The 20,584-nt window shown below is 41.4% G+C and overlaps 1 protein-coding gene and 1 long non-coding RNA gene across 10 annotated transcripts in view; one reads left to right on the plus strand and one right to left on the minus strand.

Moving 5' to 3' along the window:
- Window positions 1–20,584, minus strand: part of LOC132391906 (uncharacterized) — a 199,582-nt gene that overhangs the window by 155,722 nt on the left and 23,276 nt on the right. For all 4 annotated transcript variants that reach the window (XR_009511383.1, XR_009511382.1, XR_009511381.1 and 1 more), the window contains exons 4-5: window positions 14,233–14,357; window positions 213–292 (exon numbers count right to left, since the gene is read on the minus strand). This is a non-coding gene — a long non-coding RNA (uncharacterized LOC132391906). The remainder of the gene's footprint in view (window positions 1–212; window positions 293–14,232; window positions 14,358–20,584) is intronic.
- The window catches only part of LOC132391901 (leucine zipper putative tumor suppressor 3), a 234,527-nt gene that overhangs the window by 66,947 nt on the left and 146,996 nt on the right, over window positions 1–20,584 (plus strand). For 2 of the 6 annotated variants that reach the window (XM_059965659.1, XM_059965652.1), the window contains one exon: window positions 9,781–9,873. The exons of 3 other annotated variants lie outside the window; for them this stretch is intronic. The gene's annotated coding sequence lies outside the window, so the exon portion shown is untranslated. Of the gene's footprint in view, window positions 1–8,944; window positions 9,271–9,780; window positions 9,874–20,584 lie in introns of those variants that run through there. One more of the 6 variants, XM_059965656.1, reaches the window with a different exon arrangement.

Consider the following 20,584-nt stretch of genomic DNA (forward strand, 5'->3'; position numbering starts at 1 on the left):
GCGCACGTACTGTGCAATCTCTGGCAGAGTTTGATCAGTTCTTGATTGGACGTGGCATCAAAGTTTACAGGGAAAAGGCTGTGAACTGGGGTTGAGGGGGAGATAAAAAAGGATCAGCCATGATTAAATGGCAGGGCAGACTTGATGAGCCAGATGGCCTAATTCTGCTCCTATGTCTTCTGGTCTTATTAAAATACAGTAAATATATCTACCTGAACATGATCCATGAAGATGTTGGAAATCTTGAGCGATACACAAAAAGTACTGAGGAACTCAGCAGGTCAGGCAGCGCCTATGGAGAGGAATAAACAGTTGATATTTTAGGTTGAGACCTTTCATCAGGACAGAACACTACCTCACTAATTTGTTCTCTTTTTGCACTATATTTATATTTATAAACAAAATATTTTTTAATGTATTGCACTGTATGGCTGCAAAACAATTAATTTCACAAAATACATCACTGATCATAAACTTGAGTTTGAAACTACTGCATCAGGTCTTTCGCATTTGCAGTCTTTGTGTCTCCTGTTTAGTGTATTAATTAATTCACCTGTTGTCAGGGTCTCTCACTGAGCAATGACATTCTAAATGCTGAATGTCATTAATTTTTTTTTCAGTAGGTATCACGTTGTCTCCTGCTTACATTCCTTCCTCAATCTGAGCTAACTGTGTGTGTTGAAATATAATTTGCTCCATTAAAACACTGTATCAAGAAATGGCTTCAAATCCTTCCACTGCGCATATGATGGAAGTGATACTGCTTTTTTCAAATTCCTTCAAACACCTCCTCTGTTGCAAGGGTTCCCAACCATTTTTGATGCCATGGACCAAGGGGTCCATGTGCCTCAGGTTGGGAACCACTGCTAGTTTATTGGCACCGAAATGCCATTAATAATCTTAATCGGTATCTGTTGGTGCAGGTGGAATCCATTCCCTAGGTAACAGTTTAACTCAGATTCAATCAGGCTTTGAGAAAAATGCATACTTGATCCCAGCTTGGTTCTTTCCAACAGATGTGTTTACTGGCTTTCCTCAGCTGCTGATGCAATTATTGTGATGTATGATGTGCATCTGGCTTCAAAATGGCTGTGATATATAGACCCTTGGAGTAGCGCTTGCTGATTTTTAGAGGGTTTTGTATATTGAGCATATTTAACATCTGCCAGATTCCAATCAATTGAGCTGAATACTTTTCTTTTGTTTTCCAATGTATGTCTGTCTGGAAGCATATGAATGTATGGTGATGCTTTCTCACTTTAGTCCCTGGCAACCACGTTGTGATGTGGATGTCCACAATAAGGTGTCATGGTAGCATAGCGGTTAGAGCATTTGTTGATTGTGGTTTGGTTCCCGCCACTGTCTGTAGGGAGGTTGTACGTTCTCCCTGTGACTGTTTGAGTTTCCTCCAGGTACTCTGGTTTCTTCTCACATTCCAAAAGGTTAAAGATTAGACATATGGGCAGTGCAGCAGTCAACGTCACACTTTACCGCACCAGGTTTTGGATGATTGGGGTACAATCCCAACTGCTGTCTGTAAGGATTTAGCAGTAGCCCTTTGTAAACATTATTGCCATTTCGGTGGTGGCACAGACTTGGTTACGTAGTGGGTTTAGATTTGAATTGCAGCTTGGTGTTATTTCTGATATGTTAGTGACATTTTGATTAGATCTTTGGTTAGGTGGTCTTTTCTTCATTCTAGTATGGTTACTAGTCTATAGATTTCATGTCCACAAGAAAATGAATTTCATGACTGTATATGGTGACATATAAGACCATTAAGACATAGGAGCAGATTTGGATCATTTGGCTCATCAAGTCTGCTTCGCTATTTCATCATGGCTGATCCAATTTTCCCCTCAGCCCTAATCTCCTGCCTTCTCCATGTAACCCTTCATACCCTGACCAATCAAGAATCTATCATCCAGTGCCTTAAATATATATAAAGAACTGGCCTCCATCTCCTCTCTAAAAGGATGCCCCTCTATTTTGAGGAAGTGTCCTCTGGTCTTAGAGTCTCCCACCATAGGAAACACCCTCTCCAGATCTACTGTGTTAAGGCCTTTTACCATTAGATAGGTTTCAATGAGGTCACCCCTCATTCTTCTGAATTCCATAAGATATAGGAGCAGAAGTAAGCTATTCGGCCCATCGAGTCTGCTATGCCATTCAGTCATGGGCTGATCCAATTCTTCCAGTCATCCCCACTCCCCTGCTTTTTACCCTTTGATGCCCTATGAATTCCAGTGAATACAGGCTCAGAGCCATCAAATTCTCTGCATGTGACAAGCCATTCAATCCTGAAATCATTTTTGTGAACCTCCTTTGAACCCTCTCCAGTTTCAACACATCCTTTCTAAAATAAGGGGCCCGAAACTGCTCACAATTCACCAAATGAGGCCTCACCAGTGCTTTATTAAGTCTCAACATTACATTCTTGCTTTTATATTCTAGTCCTCTTGAAATTAATGCTAACATTGCATTTGCCTTCCTCACCATAGACTCAGCCTGCAAATTAACCCTTAGGGAATCCTGCACAAGGACCATCAATCCTTTTGCCCTTCAGTTTTTGTATATTTTCTCTCAATTTAGAAAATAGTCAACCCTTTCATTTTTTCTACCAAGTGCATGACCATACATTTCCTTACACTGAATTCAATCTGCCATTTCTTTGCTCATTCTCCTTATCTGTCTAAGTTCTTCCATAGCCTCGCTACTTCCTCTAAGCTACCTGCCCCTCCACCTATCTTCATATCATCTGCAAACTTTACAATAAAGCCATCAATGCTATCATCCAAATCATTGACATACAATGTAAAAAGAATCTGACCTAACACAGACTCCTGTGGAACACCACTTGTCACCAGCAGCCAGCCAGAAAAGGCTTCCTTTATTCTCTTTCTTTGCCGCCTGTCAATCAGCCAATGCTTTATCTATGTTGGAATCTTTCTTGTAATACCGTAGGCTCATGGCTTGTTAAGCAGCCTCATCTGTGGCATCTTGTCAAAGTACTTCTGTAAATCAAAGTACACAACATCAATCAATTCATCTTTATCTATCTTGTTTGTTATTTCTTCAAAGAATTCCAACACATTTGTCTGGCAAGATTTCCCCTTGAAACCATGCTGACTACAGCCTATTTTATCATGTGCCTCCAAGTACCATGGGACTTCATCCTTAATAATCGACTCCAACATCAATCCAATCACTGAGGTCAGACTTATTAGCTTATTAGTTTCCTTTCTTCTGCCTCTCACCCTTCTTGAAGAATGGAGTGACATTTGCAATTTTCCAGTCTTCTGGAACCATTGTAGAATCTAGTGATTCTTGAAAGATCATCACTAATGCCTCCAGAATCTCTTCAGCCACCTCTTTCAGAATTTTGTGGTGCACACCATCTGGTCTGTGTGATTTATCTACCTTTGGACCTTTCAGTTTCCCCAAGAACTTAACACACTTCATGCCCCTGACACCTGGAACTTCGAGCCTACTGCTAGTGTCTTCCACCATGAAGACTGATGCAAAATACTTATTCAGTTCATCCACCATTTCCTTGTCCCCCATTACTACCTCTCCAGCGTTGTATTCCAGTGGTCCGATATTCACTCTTGCCTTTCTTTTACACTTTATGTATCTGAAGAAACTTTTGATATCCTGTTTAATATTATTGGCTAGCTTACTTTTGTATTCCATCTTTACCTTAATGACTTTTTTAGTTGCCTTCTGTTGGTTTTTAAAAGCCTCCAGATCTAACTTCCTGCTAATTTTTGCTCTATTATATGCCCTCTCTTTGGCTTTTATGTTGGGTTTGACTTCTCTTGTTAGCCACAGTTGTGTTACCTTTTCTTTAGAATACATCTTTGCACTTGGGATGTACGTATTCTGTGCCTTCTGAATTGCTTCTAGAAGTTCCAGCCATTGCTGCTCTGCGATAATTCCTGCCAGTGTTCTTTTCCAATCAATTCTGGCGAACTCCTCTCTCATGCCTCTGTAATTCCCTTTACTCCACTGTAATAATGACCCATCTGACTTTAGTTTCTCCTTCTCCAATTTCAGGGTGAATTCTATCATATTATGATCACTTACCCCTGAGGGTTCTTTTAACTTAAGCTCCCTAATCAACTCTGTTCATTGCACAACACTGAATCCAGAATGGCTGATCCTCCAGTGGGCTCTGGTTGTCATCTCGTAGGTGCTCTCGAAATTCCCCCTCCTGTAATTCAGCACCAACATGATTTTTCTAATCTACCTGCATATTAAGTCTCCCATGACTATTGTAACATTGCCCTTTTGACATGCATTTTCTATCTCCTGTTATAACTTTTAGGCCACATCCTTACCACTGTTTGGGGATTTGTATACAACTCCCATTAAGATCTTTTTACCCTTGCAGTTCCTTCACTCCATCCACAATAATTCAACACCTTCCAACCCTATGACTCCACTTTCTAATGATTTAATGTAATTTTTTACCAACAGAAAAATGTCACCCATCTACCTTCCTGCTTATGCTTTTGACAGAATGTGTATCCTTGGACATTAAGCTCTCAGCTATAATCTTTCAGCCATGATTTAGTGATGCCTACAACATCATACCTGCCAATCTGCAAATGTGCCCCAAGTTCGTCTCCCTTATTCTGTATACTGAGCACATTCAAATACAACACCTTCGGTCCTGTAGTCACACTTTACAATTTTGTCCACCTTTTACATTGCAATTCATCTTGATTTTAATTTTGCCCTATCAACAGCATTTAACTACAGGCAGCTCAGGACTCTGGTCACACCATGTTCAACCTCTTGGTTATTACTTTGTCTGAGATCTTACCACCATCTGTCTCCACAATCTCTCCACTAGTGGTTCTGACACTCTGGTTCCCATACCCTTCTAGTCTAGTTCTAGTTTAAACCCCACTGTGCAGCATTAACAAATTTTCCCACTAGGACATTAGCCCCCTCCAGTTCAGGTGCAAACTGTCTATCATGTACAAATCCCACCTTCCCTAGAAGAGAGCCCAATGATCCAAAAATCTTATGGCCTCCCTCCTACACCTCCCTCCTTAGCCACTTATTAAACGGTATAATCTTGCTAGTTTTGGCCTCACGAGCATGTGGCACGGGTAGTAATCCTGGGATCACCACCCTGGAGGTCCTGCCCTTTAACTTAGCAGCTAACTCCCTGAACTCCCTCAAGAAAACCTTTTCACCCATTCTACCTATGTCATTGGTACCTACGTGGACCAACACTTCTGGCTGTTCACCCTCCCACTTAAGAATGTAGAGGACTTGATGTGAGATACTACTGTCACCCAGGAGGCAATATACCATCTGTTCACATCCACAGAACCTCCTGTCTATTCCTGTTACTGATGAATCCCCTTTCACCACAGTGTGCCTCTTCTTCCCTCTTCCCTTCTGAGTCACAGAGGCAGTGCCAGAGATTCACCCACTGCAACTTCCCTCTGTTCGGTTATCCTCCCAACAGTATCCAAAGTGATATACCTGTTGTTGAGGGGAATGGCCACAGGGGTACTCTGCACTGGCTCCTTAACCCTTTTCCCCTTCCTGTCTGTCACCCAATTTCCTATGGCCTGCACCTTGGGTGTAACTATCTCTCAATATGTCCTATCTATCACCCCTCACCCTCTCAAATGATCCAGGGTTCATCCAGTTCCAGCTCCAACTCCTTAACATGGTTTGTTAGAAGCTGCAGCTGAATGCACTTCTCGCTGTTGTAGTGGTCAGGGACACTGGAGATCTCCTTGCCTTTCCACAGCGCCATGTATGTACTTTGATAATAAAATTGACTTTGAACTTTGAATGATTCGGCTGGTTCAATCTACACCAGCATTTTTTTGTGATGGGCTATTTTCTAACCTTAGAGGAAAGCTCCAATGTTCAGGTCTTCAATGTAAACACATTGCAGATAAGAACCAGGTTTATTACCACTGCCAAATGTTGTGAAATGTGTTGTTTTGTGGCTGCATCACAGTGCAAGACAATAAAACTTGCTACAAGTTACAAAATAGTGCAAAACACAAAGTGAAGTGGTGTTCATGGTGTTCTAAAAATCTGAACTTGGATCTGAGACTAGGCTGACACACAAGTATTGATGGAATGGTCTATTGCTAAATGTGGATTTTTAAAACCCACCTTCCACCTTCTGTTATTTTTCCAAACTTCCTTCTCTGTTTCCCCTCTGCCCCTCATTCATTGTCCCACACTACTGACATACTCTCTTCCTGCACCAATGCTGAGCTTGTTAGTTTCATTTAGCTTTATCTCTGGAATTGAATTGAATTGACTTTATTACTTATATCCTTCACATACATGAGTAAAAATCTTTATGCTATGTCTCCATCCAAGTGTGCAATTAATAGTAATCTGTAATAGATAGTATGTACAACAGGACAGTCAATATCACATACAAATACAATGGTATCAGCATGAAATAATCAGTCTGATGGTCTGGTGGCAGACTGTCTACTGATATCTTTTATTAACCTACTGACTCTCACAGATATCTCCATGGTACCTTTTCCCACATTTGTAAAAATGCTTTTGCCTTTTCTCAGTTCCTTCATCTCCACTGCATCTGTTCTCAGAGTGAGGTTTTCTACTCCAGAACATTTGAGATGGCCTCCTCCTTTAAAGAATGGGGTTTCCCTTCCTCTCCCATTGATGCTGCTCTCACCTGCATCTTCTCAATTTCTTGGACATCAGCTCTTACCCCATCTTCCCATCACTATCACAGGGATGGAGTTCCCCTTGTCCTCACCTACCACACCACCAGCAAATCATTCTCTGTAATTTCCGCCATCTCCATTGGGGTCCTACCACTAAACACATCTTTGCTGCCCCATCCCATTCTTCACTTTCTGCAGCAATTGCTCTCTCCACATCTCCCTTGTGCATTTATTTCTCCTCACTAATCTTCTTCCTGGCACTCATTACTACACCTGCCCCTTCAACTCCTCTCTCACCACCATTCAGGGGCCCAAATAGTCCTTACAGGTGAGGCAAAACTTTGCCTGCAAGTCTGTTGGAGTCATCTACTGTATCCAGTATTCATGGTTAGGCTGAAGGCACACACTCAGCGATTCAGGAACAGCTTCTTCTCCTCTGCCATTGGATTCCTAAATGGACATTGAAGCTTTGGACACTACCTTCACTTTTTTAATATACAGTATTAATGTTTTTGCATTTTTTAATCTATTCAATATATGTAATTGATTTACTTGTTTATTTATTTTTGTTTTTTTTCCCTCTTTGCTAGATTATGTATTACATTGAACTGCTGCTGCTAAGTTAACAAATTTCATGTCATATGCCGGTGATAATAAACCTGATTCTGATTCTGATTCTGGTTCTGCCCTCTCCGCATCAGTGAGATCCAACGTAGAGTCGGGGACCGCTTTGTTGGGCACCTTCCCTCTGACTGCCAGAATTAGCGGGATTTCCTGGTGGCCACCCATTTTAATTCTATTTCCTGTTCCCATTTTGACATGTCATGGCCTCCTCTACTGCAAAGTGAAGCCACTCCCTGCCTGGGTAGCTACCAACCTGACAGCATGAAAATTGATTTCTCTAACTTTTGGTAATTTTCTACCATTCTCCCTTCTCCCTTTTTCCATTTACCCTTCTGCCTTTCCTCTTACCCCTTCCCTTCTCTTCACCTGCTCATTACCTCCCTCTGCTTCCCCCCCCATCCTTCCCTTTTCCCATGATCCACTTCCATCTCCTGTCAGATTCTTTCTTCTTCAGCCCTTTACCTTTCCAGCCTTTCACCTCCCAGATTTTCATTTCTCCATTTCTCCACCCAACCAACTTCCCCTCAACTGGTCTCACCTACTCCTGTCATATAGTACTGCTTTCCCTCCCCCACCGTTACATTCTGCCTTCTTCCTGCTTCCTTTCCAGTCTTGGCTTGAAACGTTGACTGTTCATAACTCTCCATAGATACTGAGTTCCTCTAGTGTCTTCTGCTGGGTGTTAAACTGCAGGACTAGCTTCACTGTCAGGTGAATGCAAATGGTGCTGTTTCAAGAAGAGGAGGGAAATTTTGCCCAAGATCATTCTTCAATTAATGTCACTAAACAAAACTGTTTAAGCATTATCACATAACTGCTCATGGAAACTTGCTGTGTGTCAATTGGTTGCTGTCTTGCTTCCATTACCACACTTCAGAAGTATTTTACTGACTACATTGCTCTGGAAGGTGTTATACACCATTCGTTATCCGCCGGGCTTTAAAATACACTATCATCAGCCATTCACAATTCTCCATGTGCCTGATAATTCTGTATGTACAATTTCTTTTCCAAATATTTTCAAACTTGGCGGAGGAACTACAAAACCTTCATTTAACCTCACCAAGTTCCTGTTGAAAACAGTCATGTGATGTAGCTTTACCAAAGCAGCAGAATATTAAATTGTGCTTTTTCTGGTTAATCCTTGTAAAGTTTTGTACTGTCTGACTTACAATCACAAAGGATACCACCCGTCATATTGGAAACATCTTGCTTATCGTCCCTGCCATATTTTAATACACATATCAAAAGTAAACCTTCACAATTTTCCGATAGAAGATTTCACCAGAACACATGTTAATAATTACTTTGCTGTCTCTGACCTCATTGCCTACAAAATTCTTTCCAAATTCCTTCTCTGTTTGGCACTACTGATCTTTTGTGTCAGACTTACTTACTATTAAGTGGATGAAGATCACATGGCACTTACTTAAGAAGGAACAGAGGGATTAACCTCGGAATCCTGGCCAATATCTATAGCTTTGTCGGGACTGGGAAGGAAGGGAGAAGCAACCAGAATAAGAGGGAAAGAAGTACAGGAAGGCAGGAGATAGGTGAGACCAGGTGAGAGAGAGGGTGGGTTGGTAGGTGTTGGGGGATGAAGCACCAAGGTGGGAGGTGATAGGTGGAAGAGGTAATAGGTTGAAGGAGGAGGAATCTGGTAGGAGAGGAGACTGGACCATGGGAGAAAGGATGGGAGGAGTGGCACTGGAGGGGTGTAATAGGCATGCTTAGATTATAGATATTTTTCAGTTCAAATTAGCAACTGATGATTTATTACATAATATTATTACACAGTATTGCATCCTGTCATATTCAGGGTCAGCCCTGGTGAGTTGTCATTCGCAGTTTGATTTGTGCATTATTGATTTATTGAGATATAGCGTGGAATAGACTGTTCCAGCTGTTTGAGCCATGCCACCCGGCAACCCCTGATATAACCTTAGCCTAATCAATTACAGTAAGTATGTGTGTGTGTATGTGCAGTATATTGAATAGATTAAACATAGTGCAAAACAGAGACAATATATATTTTTAAAAAGTGAGGTAGTGTTCATGGGTTAAATGTCCATTTATGAATCGGATGATAGAGGGGAAGAAGCTGTTCCTGAATTCCTATGCTTTTGGGCTTCTGTATCTCCTACCTGATGGTAACAGTGAGAAAAGGGCATGCCCTGGCTGCTGGAGGTCCTTAATAATGGACTCTGCCTTTCTCAGTCACCATTCCTCAAAGATGTCTTTAATACTACGGAGGATAGCACCCAAGATGGAGCTGTCTAATTTTACAACTTTCTGTAGCTTCTTTTGTTCCTTTGCTGTAGGCACCACCCCCTTCAAAAGCAGACAATGATGCACCATATCAGAATGCTCTCCACGGTACATCTATTGTAGCTTTTGAGTTTATTTGTTGACATACCAAATCTCTTCAAACTCCAAATGAAATTTGACCACTGTCTTGCTTAATTTATAGAACGCATTGAAATGTTGGGATCAGGTTGGCTCCTCAGAGATCTTAACACCCAGGAACTTGAAATTGCTCACTGTCTCCACTTCTGATCCCTCTGTGAGTATTGGTTTGTGTTCCCTTGTCTTACCCTTCCTGAAGTCCACAGTCAGCTCTTTGGATTTACTGACATTGAGTACAAGGTTGTTGCTGCAACACCAGTCCACTTGCTCCTGTACGCTCTCTCATCTCTATCAACAATGGTCGTATCATCAGCAAATTTATAGATGGTACTTGAGAGTCGTACCTAGCCCCTCAATCATGAGTATAGAGAGAGTAGAGCTGTGGGCTAAGCGCATGTCCCTGAGGTGTACCAGAGTTGATCGTCAGTGAGGAGGAGATATTATTACCAATCCACACAGATTGTGGTCTTCTGGTTAGGATAACGAGGAACCAATTGCAGAGGGAGGTATAGAGACCCAGGTTCTATAGCTTACTCATCAGGACAGTGGGAAGGATGCTGTTAAATGCTGTGCTATAGTCAACGAACAGCATCCTGACATTGGTAATCTGACATTGGTAATCTTCATTCCTTCATTTCTTGCTGGACTGATACTGCCTGACCTGACTAGTATTTCTTGAATTTTGCTTCTTATGATAAAAGAGAGTTGTCACAATAAAAAGCTATCAACAACACTTCTCTACCCTTTTAGAAAAAGGTTCATAATGTAGTCATTCAAATACCTGCTTGTCATTTTCATCTAGGTCACTACCGGCTCAGTAACAGGTTGAACTAGTAACTAGTAAAAAGGGCACTGTGCTTTCTTTTATTTGTTTGGAAACAATGCAAGTAACTTTTCTAAAAATGCTGAGACTTTCCTGTTGAGTGACTGGTGTGACTAAGAACAAAATAGCCTTTGTTTAACTCTGAAATCGTGTTTGCGTGACTTTCACGGACCGATTTATGAATGAGCACTGGCAGCAATGTTGAGAGTAGGTTTGCTCCAAGCCTGTGCTGAGACATAGAACACAAAGTAAGGATGTGCTGGCATTGGAGAAGGTCCAGAGGAGGTTCATGAGACTGCTCCCAGGAATGAAAGGATTAACACATGAGGAGCGTTTGATGACTCTGGGCCATTACTTGCTGAATTTTAGAACAATGAGGGGAAATGTCATTGAAACCTATCGAATATTGAAAGGCCTAAATGGAGTGGATATAGCGAGGATGTTTGTTATAGTGGGGTTGTCTAGGACTTGAGGGTACTGCTTCAGAATAGAAGGATGTCCCTTTAGAACAGAGATGAGGAGGAATTACTTTAGTCAGAGAGTGGTGAACCTGTGGAATTCATTGCCATAGGTGCTGTGGAGGCCAAGTCATTGGGTATATTTAAAGCAGAGCCCAATAGGTTCTTGATTGTGTGTCAAAGGTTATGGGGAGAAGGCAGGAGAATAACGTTGAGAGGGATAATAAATCAGCCATGATGGAAAGGTGGAGCAGACTTAATGGGCTGAATGGCCTAATTCTCCTATGTCTTATGGTCATATGGTCTTACAAGTGAACACATTTTTTTTCAGACCTATCTCAAAATCCATATCCTGAGACACTTTCCTATGTCTCCACATTGTGCAGGAGCCAGAGCCTACAAACCAATGTGTTATATTTCAATTATGTGACAAGTGAGGTCTAATCCATGTAACCAGTTCATTTGCCATTGGTTCAGATGCTCTACTGCACTGTGCAAAAGTCACAGGCACAAATATATAGCTAGGGTCCTTAAGACATTTGCATGTTTCTGTGGAAATTTTATGTATTGTAACATACTGCTGCTACAAAAAAAACAAATTTCATGATATACCTGAGTGATGATAAACCTGATCTCAAACAAAAGAAAATCGGCAGATGCTGGAAATCCGAGCTCCTCACACAAAATGCTGGAGCAACTCAATAGGCCAGGCAGCATCTGTGGAAAGGACTGAAGGGTTTCGGCCCAAGACATCAACTGTGCTCTTTTCAGATGCAGTCTGGCCTGCTGAGTTCCTCCAGCATTTTATATGTGATGATAAACCTGATTCCAATATGAGTATCTGTTGTGGACTGAGAGTGAGAGTGGGGCAGGGAGAGGGGAATAATGGTTGGGAAAAGGGGAAGGGAGAGGAGAGAAAACCCTGGAGGGGAATGGAGAGGAAGCACCAGAGACACATTCTGTAATGATCTATAAACCAACTCTTTGGAATCAAATGACCTTGCCTAGTGTCTCTGTGCTGGGTGTTTCTGCACCCACATGACCTTTCTCCCCTGGCACTCCTTCTCTGCCACCTGCCCCACAGTGCTCCACCTCACCATTCCAACGTCCTTTGCTCCCTTCAGATTTACAAACTCGTTCTCCGCTCCAATATCCAGTACTCTACAAAAGTCTTAGGCACCCTAGCTATTTATGTATGCCTAAGTCTTTTACCCAGTACTGGATATCGAGAGGTACAATTGTCCTCTGCTGCAGTAACAGGAAATTGGTTTTACATAGCGCTTCAACCTGATAATTTTGCAATCCAAAGGTTCTTTGGAAATCAAGAATGAGGCATTTAGTTTGTTGCTAAGGCCATTTTTTTTACTATATTACAAGAACAAAAAACAAGCAAGAGAGGACTGAGAGGAAAAAGTAAGGAGAAAAGGGGGAGGGGGGGAACAGTTGTCAGACTAGAGATTAACAAAAAAAATCCAATGGCAGCAATTAACCTGTAACATAGCCAGATCAAGGTGTGTAACACCTGCTAGTGAAAACTCAGAAGTTTCTAGAAAAATAAAGAAGTGCTATGCCATAATGACTGGAAGATTCACTGAATGATTTCAAGTATATATGTGATTATATAAAAATGTAAGTAAGCATGGGTAAGTTAAAGTACAAGAAAAACAACAATTCTATGTCCCAATCCAACAATGCCTCGGAGAAGAGAGCGAACGCAATGACAGTAACTTGGAAACTCTCACAGAAAATAGTCAACAATGCTATGGGTTTCATTGATAGTCTGCACAGTATTTTATGTCCAAAGGAAGCGGAACAATCCCTGTATGGTAAAATCCTTTAAAAATGTATTATGAAACTAGAATGGAAAAATAAATTGCTGACAACACATAACAAACTATCAACACCTGAAAAGAGGGAAGGGAATATTTTCTGAGTAATATTGAACTGCACTGTTAACAAGATTTTCTGTGGATTGAGAGAAATGTAGAATGCAGTTGGTGGGAATAATGGAGATAGAGAGCTTGATTATTTTGTGTCAGTCAATAAAAGACAGAACAGCTCTAAAGGCTTGCCTGGAAAATCATTTTCCTTTTGCCGATAAAACTCCGTGCTGACCGTAAATGTCAGCAAAGCAGAATTTCATTTTGCTTTGAGCTACTATGTGCTGCTTTCAAAGATGCTCTTGTAAACTTTGACTGATCCCATTATTTCATGTGATATGGTCATGTGGAACTGGCCCACGAAACAGGTGAATCCTGAAAGGGCTTTATGATTTTCGGGAAGAAAATCAAGGTATTGTTGAAAAAATAATTAAAGTAAACCCTGAAAAGGTTGATATTGCTAACAGGTTCTATTAATTTGCCTATACTAGTTGATGCATCTCTTGAATCACAATTTTTCTGTTAACTGAAAATATCTGATTTAGCCAAACATTAACTAAGCTAAAAACACTCTGAAATGGAACAGAATTAAATCTGAAGAAACCAAGACCTACCTATAAATAGGTTTGGAAGTTTATAGAGCATAGAAAGTCACCTTTGTGAAGTAAGGATTTAAAAAAAAGATCTTAAAAGGGCACATCAGCGTGGAAATAGCCTTAACAACAGAAACGGTGGGAGGAGCCAGTCTTGAGGTGTTGTGAAACCTTTCACTTCTGATATCTGTTCCTTTTACAGATCCTGACAGAGCATGGCACATTATCTATGGTTTTCTTTCCTTTGACCTCTGCTGTCTAGTTTGCATCACTGAAGGTACTTTTTGAGGCGCCATTTACCAAATTTGACATTTCTTCTCACAGCCGCCGGCCAGCTGGTTGATTTGATGTTGCCCACCACACGGAACACAGAACAGTACAGCTCAGGAACCGGCCCTTTGGCCCACAATGGTGTGCCATACCAGTTAAATTATTAATCAGATTGCTAACTACATTAATCTCTTCTGCCTACACAATGCCCATATCCTTCCATTTTCCTCTTATTTATACTCTTAACTAAATGTCCCTTAAAAATCCAAAATGTTCCTGCCTCTCCCACCACCCCAAGCAGCACATTCCAGGCACCCACCACTGTTTAAAAAAAAACTTGCCTCCCACATCTCCTTTGAAATTGCCCCCCTTATCTTGAATGCAGGCCCTCTTGTATTAGACATTTCAACCCTGGGGAAAAGCTACTGCCTGTCTACTCTGTCTATGCCTCTCATAATCTTCTAAGTCAGTACCAGGAGCAAACAGACTTACGTCAGTGTACTTGCTTCAAACGTAATACGTTGCAAAGTTCTTCTGTGACCTTAATTCTTTTTGTCACCATCATGGTTGATTAATCATCAGAGATATCCCACGATGCTTCTGAATCAGTTTGCAGCCTATTCATGAAAAAGAGAAAATGAGCCACTCTTAATTCAGTCGCATCTACAACATATTTTCTGCATGACTGCTCTGTCAGTGGCATGCCAAAATTATGCTGGAAACAAAGTCAACCCACAATATTGAAAGGGGTTGCCGGAGTGATAGCTTCTGTGATAGATACTTGATATGACAAATGCTGTGTGTGTCTGCTGCAGCACCTTAGAGCCAAGAATTTAAATTATACAAAAAGGTAGGTTTGTCTTAAATTTTTTTTCAGAACTGCTTTCTTGTAAGATGTAAGGTGTACCTACTTTTAAAAATAAGGCTTGTGAAAACACCAGGTACAGTTTCCCCATCCTTACTGACTCGGAATATAGTAGCAATGCAAAGATCATTAGTCACTGAGGTAAATTCATTCAACTCTCAAGTGTGGCCGTACTTTAGAAACCAATTAATTTTATCATTAGCTTCTCGAAATAAAGGTCACTGTAAATATTACTCCCTCAGTATAGATCAAAATAATTACAGTTCACACTACAAGAAATCACAATGCCTACAGTACCATGCAAAGTGCTTAAGCACATAAATATAGCTAAGACTTTTGCACAGTACTGTATTTGTCAATGTGGAGTGGAGAGTGAGTTTGTAAGTCTGGCGGGAGTGAAGGATGTTGGGAATGGTGAAGGAGGAATGCTGCGGGAGGGGTGTGGAACAGGTGCCAGACAAGGTGTGCTAGGAGCAGGTGGTGTGGAGTGGGGGCAGGTGCAACCAGCCCTGAGACACCAGGCAAGGTCACTTAATTTCAAACATTTGGTTTATTGATCAATACACTTTTTACTTTGAACCTTGAACTTTGAACAGAATGCCTGTCTGGTACTTGCAGTTCCCTCTCCTCTCCCTTCCTGTTTTCCCAACCATGACTCCCTTCCCCCTGCCCCCTTCCCACTCCCAGTCCACAATAGAGACCCACATCAGAATCAGGTTTATTATCACTCACATATGTCATGAAATTTGTTTTTTTTGAGGCAGAAGTACAGTGCAATACATAAAATTATTACAGTACTGTGCAAAGGTCTCGGGCTTCCTATCTATATATATGTCCTAAAGACATTTGCACAGGGCTGTATCTCATCATTTATGAAGTAGTTTGACAAAAATAAATTAATAGGAAGTCTTCTTGTTGGTTCAATCTTTCCTTTTAGTATTTACTTTCTATCCTAGAGAAGGTTATTAGGTTATTTTTCCTGCTCTGATATCAGTCTCAATTCCTCTGGTTCATTAGATCTTCCCTCAATTACTCCTTTTCCAGAGCATCATCATCTTACTACCTTAATCCTTTGAAAATCCACAACTGTTTTTGCTGCCTTCTCACCACTTACTACTTCCTGCCAGTTAGCCAATCTTCTGTCCATGCTAGTAACATTTCTGTAAAACTATAGGCTCTTATCTTACATCATATGTCTTCTGAAAATCCAAATAAACACCATTCACTGACTGCTCTTTGTCTATTCTGTCTGCTACTTCCTCGAAGAATTCCAACACATTTGTCAGGCAAATTTTCCCATTTACAAAACCACGCTGACTTTGGCCTATTTTATCATGTGTCTCCAAGTATCCTGAGACTTCGTCCTTTATAACGGACTTCAACATCTTCCCAACAACTGAAGTCAAGCTAATTAGCCTATAATTTCCTTTCTACTGTCTCTCTCCCTTGTTAAAAAGTGGAGTGACATTTGCAATTTTCCAGTCTTCTGGAACCATTCCAGAATCTAGTGAATCTGGAAAGATCATTATTAGTGCCTTAACAATCTCTTCATTTACCTCTTTCAGAACCCTGGGGTATATATACCATAGATTCCGGACTACAGAGCGCACCTGATTAAAAGCCGCACGCTCTAATTTTAGAAAGAAAATCAATTTTGTACTTGTACAGGCTGCACCGGATTTTAAGCCGCAGGTGTCCCACGTTGTAATATGAGACATTTACACAGAAAGATATTACACGTGAGGATTTTTTAACTTTTAATTAAATCCGTATGGTAACATAAACAAATACATATTGCAAATGCTTTTTTTTGAACAGTGCCTGTAACACAGCTGCTTTTAAATATACATACGTATCGGTAACACACAAATTATGTTGCGTATACTTTTTTACTGAACAGTGCACGAACAACATTCCAATATCTCCTACCGTCTGGTAAAAAAAATATATATACTGCAGCCTACCAGGAAAAGTTATTGATCGCCTTCTTCATCTTCCTCCTGCGCACTAAAACCATCAAAGTCCTCTTCTTCAGTGTCCAAATTGAATAAAACCTCAGGATCTTGTCACTCACTTCAGTCTCTTCGTTGTCGCTCTCACTTGAGCGCACGCAGTCCTCTTCATCACGCAGCAGTCCAGCCTTTCGAAACCCGTTGGTGATGGTGGATGTTGTGACATGGCTCCACGCATTTAGGATCCACTGGCAGACTTGAGTTAAAGATGCTCTTCGCATGCGTCCTGTTTTGGTAAAGGATTTCTCGCCGCTCGTCATCCAAGCCTCCCACTCAACACACAGCGCCACTTTAAATGCCCGGTTCACGCTGATGTCCAGTGGCTGCAAATACTTCGTGCTGTCCCCAGGAATCACAGCTGGAATTGAGTTTGTACTCTTGATGGCAGCTTTCACTGAACTTTCATTGTCAGCTGCTTAAAAAGTCACCATCGGTGGAAGCTTTAGTCCGGATGCTGTGCAGCTCAGAACACAAGTAAAATGCGTTCTCTCATGGCCACTTGTTTTCAGTGCGATGGACGAGTCACCTTTTTTATTAACAGTCCGAGTGAGAGGCAGGTCAAACGTCAAAGGTACTTCATCCATATTTATGATATCATCTGGCCCGATGGAATTCTCCGCTATCTTTGTTTGAGTGAATGTGCAGAAGTTAGCAAGCTTTTCCTCGTGGTGTCGGGAGGGAGCTGCTGACACAGAGTCGTGCGTACCCTGACGGACAGGCCTTTTTGTCTCATAAATCTAAAACACCACGATGGCCCACCTCTAAAATCTTCGATTTTCATTTTGGTGGTGATTACTTTAGCCTTCAGTCTGATCTGCACGGTGGAAACACCGCGGCCGCCTGCTCTCTGTGTGTTAACCCAGTCTTCAAGAAAGTTTTCAAGTTCGGGCCATCTGCTATGATTACCTCTGAAAGCTTTTGTCGTCTTTTTGCATTGACTCAGTTCTTCACGCTGGCGTCTCCACCGTCTCAACGTCGATTCATTTATGCCAAGATTATGTGCAGCAGCTCGATTTCCTTCTTCAACCGCCAGATTGATCGCCTTTAACTTAAAAGCTGCATCATATGCTTTTCTTCAAGTGTTTTCCATGTTGATGAGGGTGAGTACAAATGACTGATTTACAATAATTTAATTGTGAAAGTGCACTTGATTTATCGTACAATTTCATTGGACCTCTGTGAACTACTCATCAATTTTATTGGTCTACTGTTACGAGGCAAAATGTTTTTGGCGGCATGAAAAAAAAACATGCATTAGCCGCACCGTAGTATAGGCCGCAGTGTTGCTGCAGTGTTCAAAGCGTGGGAAAAAAGTAGCGGCTTATAGTCCGGAATTTACAGTAGTCCGTTTACTGCAGGTTAACTTCAAATCTTTCAGCTCCGAAACACCTTCTCCTTAGTAACAACAACTACACTCACTTCTGCTGCCTGACACTTGAATTTCTGACACACTGCTAGTATCTTCCACAGTGAAGTCTGACACAATATACTTACTAAATTTGTCTGCCATTTGTTTGTCCCCTATTACTACCTCATTTTCCAGAAGTCTGATATCTACTTTCACCTCTCCTTTACTCTTTATATATCTGAAAAAAACTTTCGGAATCCTTTTTTTATATTATTGGCTAGCCTATTTCATCTTTTCTCTCCTCGTGGTTTTTCTTTAAACTGCATTCTGTTGGTTTTAAAAAGCTTCCCAATCCTCTAACTTCTCACTAATTTTTGTTTTGCTTTTATTTTGTCTTTGACTTGTTTGTCATGGTTGCATCTTCCTCCGTTTTAGAATACTTCTTTCTGATGTATCTATCCTCTGCCTTCTGAATTGCACCCTGAAACACCAGCCACTGCTGCTCTGCCATCATCCCTACCAGTGTCTCCTTCATAAAACTTGGGTCAGCTCCTCTTTTAAGACCCTCTTTTAATCCACTTTACTCTACTCTAATAGTGAGACGTCTGACTTTAGATTCTCCCTCTCAAACTGCAGAATGAATTGTATCATATCTTGACCAATTGACTTAACTCGATACCTTAGCAGGTTTCTAACCTCAGCAGTGAGGGAAATTGAGCCTTGCTGGTTATCCTACCTGGGCCTCTTACCTACTTAAATACCAAACCTCCCTTTCAGTCTCTTTTATTCCGAATGTTCTTTCCTCATAATTATAATTTTCCAGCCCTGGCAAGATCCTTGTAAACCTTCTCTACAGATTGTCCAGTGCTATCAGATCCTTTCAGTATAGTTAACAGTAATACACATAGTATCTTGACTTTAATTTAGCTACTACTTTATATGGTGGCAAACGTAATGCAGGTTGTGACCAGTGATGGCAGCTTTAAAGCCGTCTCCCCTATAAAGATTGTGTTAAGTGACCAGTTCATCTTCAGGTGGCAGCAGCGCTTATAGAGAGGTCCAGGACGGTTTGTGAAGAGCCCTTAAATAAACTGCACACACTATTTCATCTCAAGTTTCAAGTACTTAAGTCTGTATATTCTGTAGAGAATTACATTGGTGGTTAAGCAGCGATTTAAACTGGGCAGTTCTCACTTGATCTTAGAAATGTAGAAACCTACAGCACAATACAGGCCCTTCGGCCCACAAAGTTGTGCCAAACACGTCCCCACCTTAGAAATTACTAGACTTACCTATACCCTCTATTTTACTAAGCTCCATGTACCGATCTACAAAGTAAAAGCCTCCTAAAAGACCTTATTGTATCCGCCTCCACCACCGTTGCCGGCAGCCCATTCTACGCACTCACTATTCTCTGAGTAAAAAACTTACCCCTGACATCTCCTCTGTACCTACTCCACAGCACCCTAAACCTGTGTCCTCTTGTGGCAACCATTTCAGCCCTGGGAAAAAGCCTCTGACTAGCCACACGATCAATGCCTCTCATCATCTTGTACACCTCTGTCAGGTCACCTCTCATCCTCCTTCGCTCCAAGGAGAAAAGGCCGAGTTCACTCAACCTATTCTCATAAGGCATGCTCCCCAATCCAGGCAACATCCTTGTAAATCTCCTCTGCACCTTTTCTATGGCTTCCACATCCTTCCTGTAGTGAGGCGACTAGAACTGAGCACAGTACTCCAAGTGGGCTCTGAGCAGGGTCCTATATAACTGCAACATTACTTCTCGGCTCTTAAATTCAATTCCACAATTGATAAAGGCCAATACACCATACGCCTTCTTAACCACAGAGTCAACCTATGCAGCTGCTTTGAGCATCTTATGCACTCAGACTCCAAGATCCCTCTGACCCTCCACACTGCCAAGAGTCTTACCATTAATACTATATTCTGCCATCATATTTGACCTATCAAAATGAACCACCTCACACTTATCTGGGTTGAACTTCATCTGCCACTTCTCAGGCCAGTTTTGCATCCTATCAATGTCCCGCTGTAACCTCTGACAGCCCTCCACACTATCCACAACACCTCCAACCTTCTTCCATAACCAATGAAGCAAAAGATTAATGTACACTTTCTATTTATCCATTTCATCTCTTTCCTCTTCTAATGCTTTGTGTTGTTAATTTTGATTAACCAGAGTACAGGTGCATAGCTCTTTGGAAGCAGCAATACAAGTCGATGGGGTGTTAGAGAAGGTGTACGGCACTCTTGCCTTCATCAGATGCAGTTTTGAGTAGATTAGTTGGGAAGTTGTCCTACAGCTCTAAAAATTTTTGGTTAGGCCACGTGGAGTACTGATGAAGGGTCTTGACCTGAAACGTCGGCTGTTTATTCCTCTTCATAGATGCTGACTGCCTTCAGCGTATTTGTGTGTGTCACTCTAGATTTCCAGCATCTGCAGGATTTCTTGTGTTTGTGAAGTATTGGATGCATTTCTGGTCACACCATTTCAGGAAGGATTTGGAGGTTTGGGGGTAGGTGCAGAAGGGCTTTGCCTGGATTAATGAATGTTAGCAATATGGACAGATTGGACAAAATTGGGTTGTTTGTTCTAGA

Source organism: Hypanus sabinus, chromosome 3 (assembly GCF_030144855.1).
Source record: "Hypanus sabinus isolate sHypSab1 chromosome 3, sHypSab1.hap1, whole genome shotgun sequence".
Classification (NCBI taxonomy): domain Eukaryota; kingdom Metazoa; phylum Chordata; class Chondrichthyes; order Myliobatiformes; family Dasyatidae; genus Hypanus; species Hypanus sabinus.